A 7,120-nucleotide genomic window follows, 5' to 3' on the forward strand; every position below is an offset into this window, starting at 1 on the left:
TATTTGTTTTATAAGTATCTTACTATTTGAGTGAGGTATAATATTTGGTATTAGTGTGATCTATAGTGTGGAAATAATTCATTGTTAATAGTAATCCTTTAGCAGCTGCTTAAGGTTTAATCTTAAATTAGTTTGATCTATTATACTGTATTTAGTGGTTAACCTTAAAGGCATAAAAGAAAATTATCATAATGGTTCCGCGCAATACGCGCACTTTAATCATAAAGTCCGGCTTCCCCGCTGGGGTTTCCCATGCTGGGGTTGCCGGCATCATAGCTGACTCCCTGGCTGGCCTGGTTGATTCAATCCAGGTCTGTCCAGGGGGAATCGTTCGTATTTCTTTTATTGACCCAGCTCATAAGAAGACCTATGAGGATGCCGGGTCCATACTTTTTGGTGATGTCCGCTGTGCGGTCATTTCTTCCGTCCCAGTCACTTTGGTCATGGTGTATCTGTTCCCTTTTGAGGGTAGTAATGATAAAGTTAAAGATGCATTAAAATTTTTTGGTGACGTGAAGGAAGTTAAGCACCAGCAATGGACTAATGTCCCTGGTGTCTATACTGGAACGCGATTGGTGCGCATGGTGCGCAAGCATGAAATCCCGCGCAATATCAAGATCGACGGGGTTAATTGTCGGGTTTGGTATAGGGGGCAGCCCCTTGTTTGTGATATTTGTCACGACAACCATAAGGCTGCGGATTGCCCTTTAAAGGGTAAATGTCGTCGTTGCCATGAAGCGGGGCACTTTGTTCGCAATTGCCCCAAACCAGCTTGGTTTGTGCCGGGTAACCCGGCTACGGACGTCGATAGTGACAATGATAATGATGATAATGTGAATGATAATGATAATGATGGTGATAGGGTTGCTGATAATGTTGTTGAGCCTGTTGTTGTGCTGGATGGGGGGGTGGAGCCTGTAGTTTCTCAGCAGTGCTCTATGTCTGGTTTGGGTGCAGATGCACCTATGGCTGTTGATCCCGAGGCAGATGTCCGGGACAATGAATTAAATGAGCTGGATAGCCAGCCTTTGCTTGCCAGTGGGTCGGGGGGGGGGCTGAGGAGAGGGTTCTGGATCCCTCTCCTAGCCAGGGTTCTGTCAGTGTTTTGGGGGGGGCTGGGGAGAGGGTTCTGGATCCCTCTCCCAGTGATAGTGTTGTGGGCGCTTCCACCGGTCAGGCCGGTGAATCTCAAGAGGGGGTAATGGAATCCTCCCCTTCTTTCTCTCCCCTTTCGGGGTCTGTTTCGAGTGAAACACCTGCATCGGGTGGTTCTTGTGTGGTGGGCTCGGCTGGTGATAGTTCGGCCTCATCGAATTCGGATTCTAGGCCTGTGCGGTCTAGGATCCCTGTTAAGGTTACACGCGGTGGTTCGGGGGAGTTACTGCCCCCTCTTGTGTCAAGAGAGGAAACAGTGGCTATGGTGCAGAAGTTGAAGGCGGCCTTGCCGTCTTCTGCTGATGATCTTGTTCCTGATCGGGTTGGGGATTCTTCTCAGTCGTCGCCTCCATTTACCGTTCCTCTTCCTCCTCGGGTCAGTTCTCGTAGTTCTGGCTCGGGGATGGCTCTCCGTCCTTCCTCTCGTTCCCGGTCTCGTTCTGGGGACGAGAGGCCTCCTCTTAGCCCGGATCCTCATAGGTCCCGTCGTCGTGCTCCCTCGCCTAGCCCTGCTAGGCGCCGTTAATTTTGCCGTTGTCTCGCCACAAATTATTTTTTGTTATGGGTTTGTCTCTACTTTTTTGTTATATTATGGCTCTTACTGTAATTTCTGTAAACGTTAATGGGTTGAGAGATGGTGACAAGCGTCTTGGGTTTCTCCAGTGGCTGTCCCATCTCTCTCCCTCGGTAGTTTGTCTACAGGAGACCCACGCAGTCTCTAATGATGATCTTCTTTCTTGGTTTTCCCGGTTCGGTTATTTGTGTGCTGGTTCTTTTGGTACCAATCACTCTCGTGGTGTGGTTGTTTTGTATCGTTCGGTTTTGGAGTGTAAGTCTGTGGTTTGCGAGTTTGATGGTCGTTTTGTTTTGGTTGAGTTTTCTTTTCGTGGTTCTGTTTTCCGGGTTGCTTCTATTTATGCTCCTAACCGTAATCCTGATCGTGATGCTTTTTTGGTTCGCTGTGTTGACTCTATTGATCCTGCTGTTCCTACTCTTTTGTGTGGCGATTTCAACACGGTCCTGGACCGTGTTCGGGATCGCCGTGGGTCTTGTCCTTTTGATGTCTCTCGTGAAAGTTCTGTTTTGTTGTCGGCTATGTTTTCGGATTGTTGCGTGGTGGATATTTGGCGTGAAAGGCACCCAAATGATTCTGCTTTCACCTGGTTCCGGCCCGATGGGGCCCTTGCATCGCGCATTGACCTCATCGGTTGTCCGTTTGCTTGGGTGCCTTATGTGTCTTCTGTAGACATTCTGCCGTGTCCTTTTTCTGATCATTGTGCTCTTTCTTTTTCATGGGCTCTCCCCAGCTCCTTTCCTCCGGGTCCGGGGTTGTGGAAGCTCAATCTTTCTGTTCTGGATGAGGCCGAGTATATCGACCTCATCTCAACTTTCTGGTCTTACTGGCAGTCTCGTCAGTCTTCTTTTCTTTCCCTTCTTAGGTGGTGGGACAGCGGTAAAGCTCATATTAAGCGTATTAGTATAAATTATTGTAAAGATCGTGGTAAAAGTAAAGTTGTGGAACGTACTATTTTGTCTAGTCTTGCTGCTCATCTTAAAAGTCATATTGATTCTGGTCGTCTTTCTTTTCTTCCTGTGTACCTCTCTACTCTGTCTCGTCTTCGTTCTATGGATGTTGAGGTTGCTCGTGGTGCTCAAGTTCGTGCCCGGTCGAGGTGGGTGGAGGAGGGTGAGTCCTCCTCTGCTTACTTCTTCCGGCTCGAAAAGAAAAACGGCACTGACCGTAATATCTCGGCGCTGAGAGCTAGTGATGGTACTTTGGTTACGGACAAGGATGGGTTGTGTGATGTTTTTCGTTCTTTCTATTCGGATCTTTTCTCCGCTGCTCCTTGTGACTCCAATGCTCGTGCTGTGCTTCTTTCTAACATTTCTTCAGTTCTTCCGTATAATGATAGTGAGGTGTGCGAAGGTCTTCTCAGCCAGGAGGAGTGTTTTGCGGCTCTTCAGGGCATGGCCCGTGGTAAAGCTCCTGGTTGTGATGGCCTTCCCATGGAATTCTATTTAAAATTTTGGCATGTTTTGGGTTTGGATTTGGTTTGTGTTTTGAATTCTGCTTTTCGTTTGGGCTCTTTGTCTCACTCTCAGCGCCGAGGTATCATTACTTTATCGTTTAAGAAAGGGGATCGTCTTGACCCCAAAAACTGGCGTCCAATCTCCCTGTTGAATGTCGATTATAAAATTGCTTCTCGTTCTATTGCTGCTCGTCTTCTTAAAGTTATTCATTTGGTTGTTGATAAAGATCAGTCTTGTGGTGTTCCTGGCCGTTTTATTGGTGAAAATGTTGCTTTTCTTCGTGATGTTGTTGATTTTTGCTCTTCTTCTGGTGTTCCTGCTGCTCTTCTTTCTCTTGACCAAGAAAAGGCATTCGACAGGGTTGATTGGACGTTCCTTCGTTCTACTCTATATGCCATGGGTTTTGAGCAGTCGTTTGTTGGGTGGGTTAATTTATTTTACAATAATGTGAGTAGTTGTGTAAATGTTAATGGTTATATTTCTAATTCTTTTAGTTTATCTCGTGGGGTGAGGCAGGGGTGTCCCCTGTCTCCCCTCCTTTACGTTTTGGTTGCCGAGGTACTTGCATGTAATATTCGTTCTAGTGGTTTAATTTCTGGTTTGTCTCTTCCTGGTTCTTCGTCTTCTCTGCCTGTTATTTCTGCGTACGCTGATGACACTACGTTGGTTGTTTCTTCTGTTCCTGGTATTTTGGCTGTTTTTGATGTCTATTCTTTGTATGAGAGGGGGTCTGGGGCTAAATTAAATTTTGGAAAATGCGAAGGTTTGTGGTTGGGTGGTTGGAATGGGCGCACTGACTCACCGGCGAACATTACTTGGTCATCGGTGAAGGTGAAGGTGTTGGGGGTTTTTCTGGGTCCGGGTAATTTGGAGGAGGACAATTGGAGGCCGCGTATCACCGCGGTTGAAAATGCTTTGAACTCTTGGCGTCAGCGATCGTTATCCTATAAGGGCAAGGCACTTGTTATCAATGCCTTGGCCCTTTCCCGTGTGTGGTACGTGGCCTCTTTAATCCATGTTCCCCGGTGGGTCAGTGTCGAATTGAATACGTTAATTTTTAAATTTTTTTGGAGCGGTAAGCGGGACTTGGTCGCCCGTCGTGTTGTGGTTCAGCCTTCTTGTTTGGGTGGTTTCTCTGTTGTGGATTTTCAGTGTAAGGTTATGGCTCTTCATGTTCAGTGGGTTCGTCGTTTTGTTTCTTCTCCGTCTTCTTGGGTCACTTTCATGGTTTTTTGGTTTTCTTCTCGGCTTGCCGCTCCTCCGCATCTCGTTTTTTCTGCTCCGCTTTGTTTTTCGCCGGATTCTCTGCCTCCGTTTTATCGTTCTCTGTTGACTGCTTGGCGGGCGTGTAAAGGATCCCTTACAGCGTCTTCTTTGGGTATTGGTTCGGGTATTGATTTTTGTCCTGTTTCTTCTATGACCACGAAATCAGCTTATTTGTTTCTTTTGTCCGAGATTGCTGTCTCTCCTCATTGTGAGGAGAAGTTCTTTCCTTTGTTTGGTTCTCTTTATTGGTCTTCTACTTGGCGTCAGCTTTTCTTTTTTGATTTGGATCGTCCAGTTATTGATTTGTCTTGGAAAATTTCTCATGGGGTCCTTTACACGGCCGAAAGGCTCGCTGGTTTTGGTTATGCTCTTTCCACTGCTTGTTTTTGTTCTGCTCCTGTCGAGTCTCTTCAGCATCTGTTTTTTCACTGTCCTCTGGCGGTCGGTGTTTTGTCATGGCTTCAGTCTCTTATGTTTTTGGCTTCTCCTCTTTGTCCTTCTATCTTGGTTCGTCATGCGCTTTTTGGTTTCTCGGCTGATGAGTTGTCTGTGGTTCCGTGGGTTTTTGTTTATATGTTGAATGTCTGCAAGTTCTGTATTTGGGGGGCTCGTAATGACTTTCGTTTTAGGGGTGTTCGTCCTTCGGCTGTTGACGTTATGGAGCGTGTGAAGTCTCGGGTTCGGTTTAATCTTCCATTGTTTTTCCGTCGTTTCCGGTCTGACTGCCGTCGTCGCTATTTTGTCCGTCAGTGGGGTGGTCGTGGTGTGGTGGCGTCGTTGCATAATGATGCTCTGGTCGTTCATATTTAGGTACTGGTTTTGTGTTGCGTGTGCATGTCCTGGCCTTTTTTCGGGGGTGAACCAACGTCTTGGCGTTGGGTAAGTCGGTTGATGGGTGGCCCTTTGTGGGTCGCTTTTCGCCCTTGTGCTGGGTCGTGCTTGTTTTGGTTTGTCCAGTTGTTTTTGAGTCTTTTTTTGTCGTTTTGTCGAATTGTCATTTAGGAGTGTAAGTCGGGCGAGGCATCTCCTAGATGCAATTCCTCGTTTGTGTGTTTGTCTTTTTGTTATTTGTTGGTAGGGGCGGGGTTCGATTCCCCGGCGAAGTTGGCGTGTTGGTGCACCCCCGTTTGAGGTGAACCGTTGTGTTTGACGGATTCGTCGTTATGTCTGGCGGCCATTGCACTCACCCTACCGGGGGGCCAGCCATTCGCCTTAAACATAAAAAAAACTGCTGCTCATAATATTCCCGGACTGTTACTGTTTTTAGATTTCGAAAAAGCGTTTGACACAGTTGACTGGTCTTTTATATGGAAACGCTAGGTTCTTTCAATTTCGGATCATCATTAATAAGCTGGATCAAATTATGCTACCGTAACATAGAAAGCTGCTTCCTTAATAACGGATGGGCAAGCAATTACTTCATTCCTGAAAGAGGAGTCAGGCAAGGTTGCCCTCTTTCCCCTTATACTTTCATCCTTTGTGCAGAAATATTAGCCAACAAAATATGAGAAAAAAAAAGATATAAAAGGGATCACTGTGTATGGAAATGAAATCAAGATTAGTCAATATGCTGATGATACGACCATGATTTTACACGGTTCAAAAAAGTCCTTTACATCTGCCTTACTCGACCTAAAGCTTTTCGGTGTGATATCTGGCTTGCGGCTTAACAACAACAAAACAGAAGTCCTCTGGATCGGAGCTAGCGCTGGGCGTCAGGATAAATTATGTCCCGAAAAAGATTCAAAATGGGTTACAGACAAACTTAAGGCCTTAGGTGTCTGGATTTCGACCGATCTTGTGGTTAGTATGAAAGCAAATTACAACGAAAAATTAAGAAAGGTTAGAAACTGCTTAAGCTGCTGGGAACACCGTCGTCTAAGCCTGTTAGGGAAAATCGTTGTATTAAAAAGTTTAATCGCTTCTCAGCTTGTTTATATTCGTTGCCAACGAACTATGCCGCTTTAGATGTGATTAACAACATGTTCTACAGCTTTCTCTGGAGTGGAAGGGGGGACAAAAATTAAGCGAGATGTTATGATCAGTGATTATAAAAATGGAGGTTGAAGGATGATCGTCAATAAATCTTTTGATAAAGCGCTCAAATCAACATGGGTCAAAAAATATTTGGAAAACGATAAAATGGAAGTTGTTCTTTGATTCTGAATTACACGATTTTGGCGGGGCTGTTATCTTTAAGGGTAACCTCAACAAAAATGATTTGGCAAAGTTCATACATATATCAGACCCCTTTACAACAGAAATTGTAAAAATCTGGTCAGAAAGCAGCTATGACGATAGCATAACTTCCACCGAAAACTTGCTCTCTTTACCTGTGGCAGAATTCACTTGTGAGAATTGGAAATAAACCTCTTTACTACAAATCATGGTCTTCCAAAGGAATACAAAACGTCAGGCATTTAATGAAAGACAGAGATAACCTGCTATCTTTCACTGAATTCAAGGAATTCAGAAGATTGTTAAGGAATGCCATACAAGACAAGAATGAAAAAAACAGAAATTTCATAAAAGCTCCTAAACCCAATAGATTGACTTATGAAAAGCTGATCAGCGCTAAACAGAGGAGCCCTAGGAAAAGCCAAGAGAAATGGTGTGTCGACTGCAGCCTTGAGTGCTCCAAAGCAATTGACTGGGAGATGGCCTACAA

The sequence above is a fragment of the Montipora foliosa genome, chromosome 7, assembly GCF_036669935.1.
Source record: "Montipora foliosa isolate CH-2021 chromosome 7, ASM3666993v2, whole genome shotgun sequence".
NCBI classification, from domain to species: Eukaryota; Metazoa; Cnidaria; class Anthozoa; order Scleractinia; family Acroporidae; genus Montipora; species Montipora foliosa.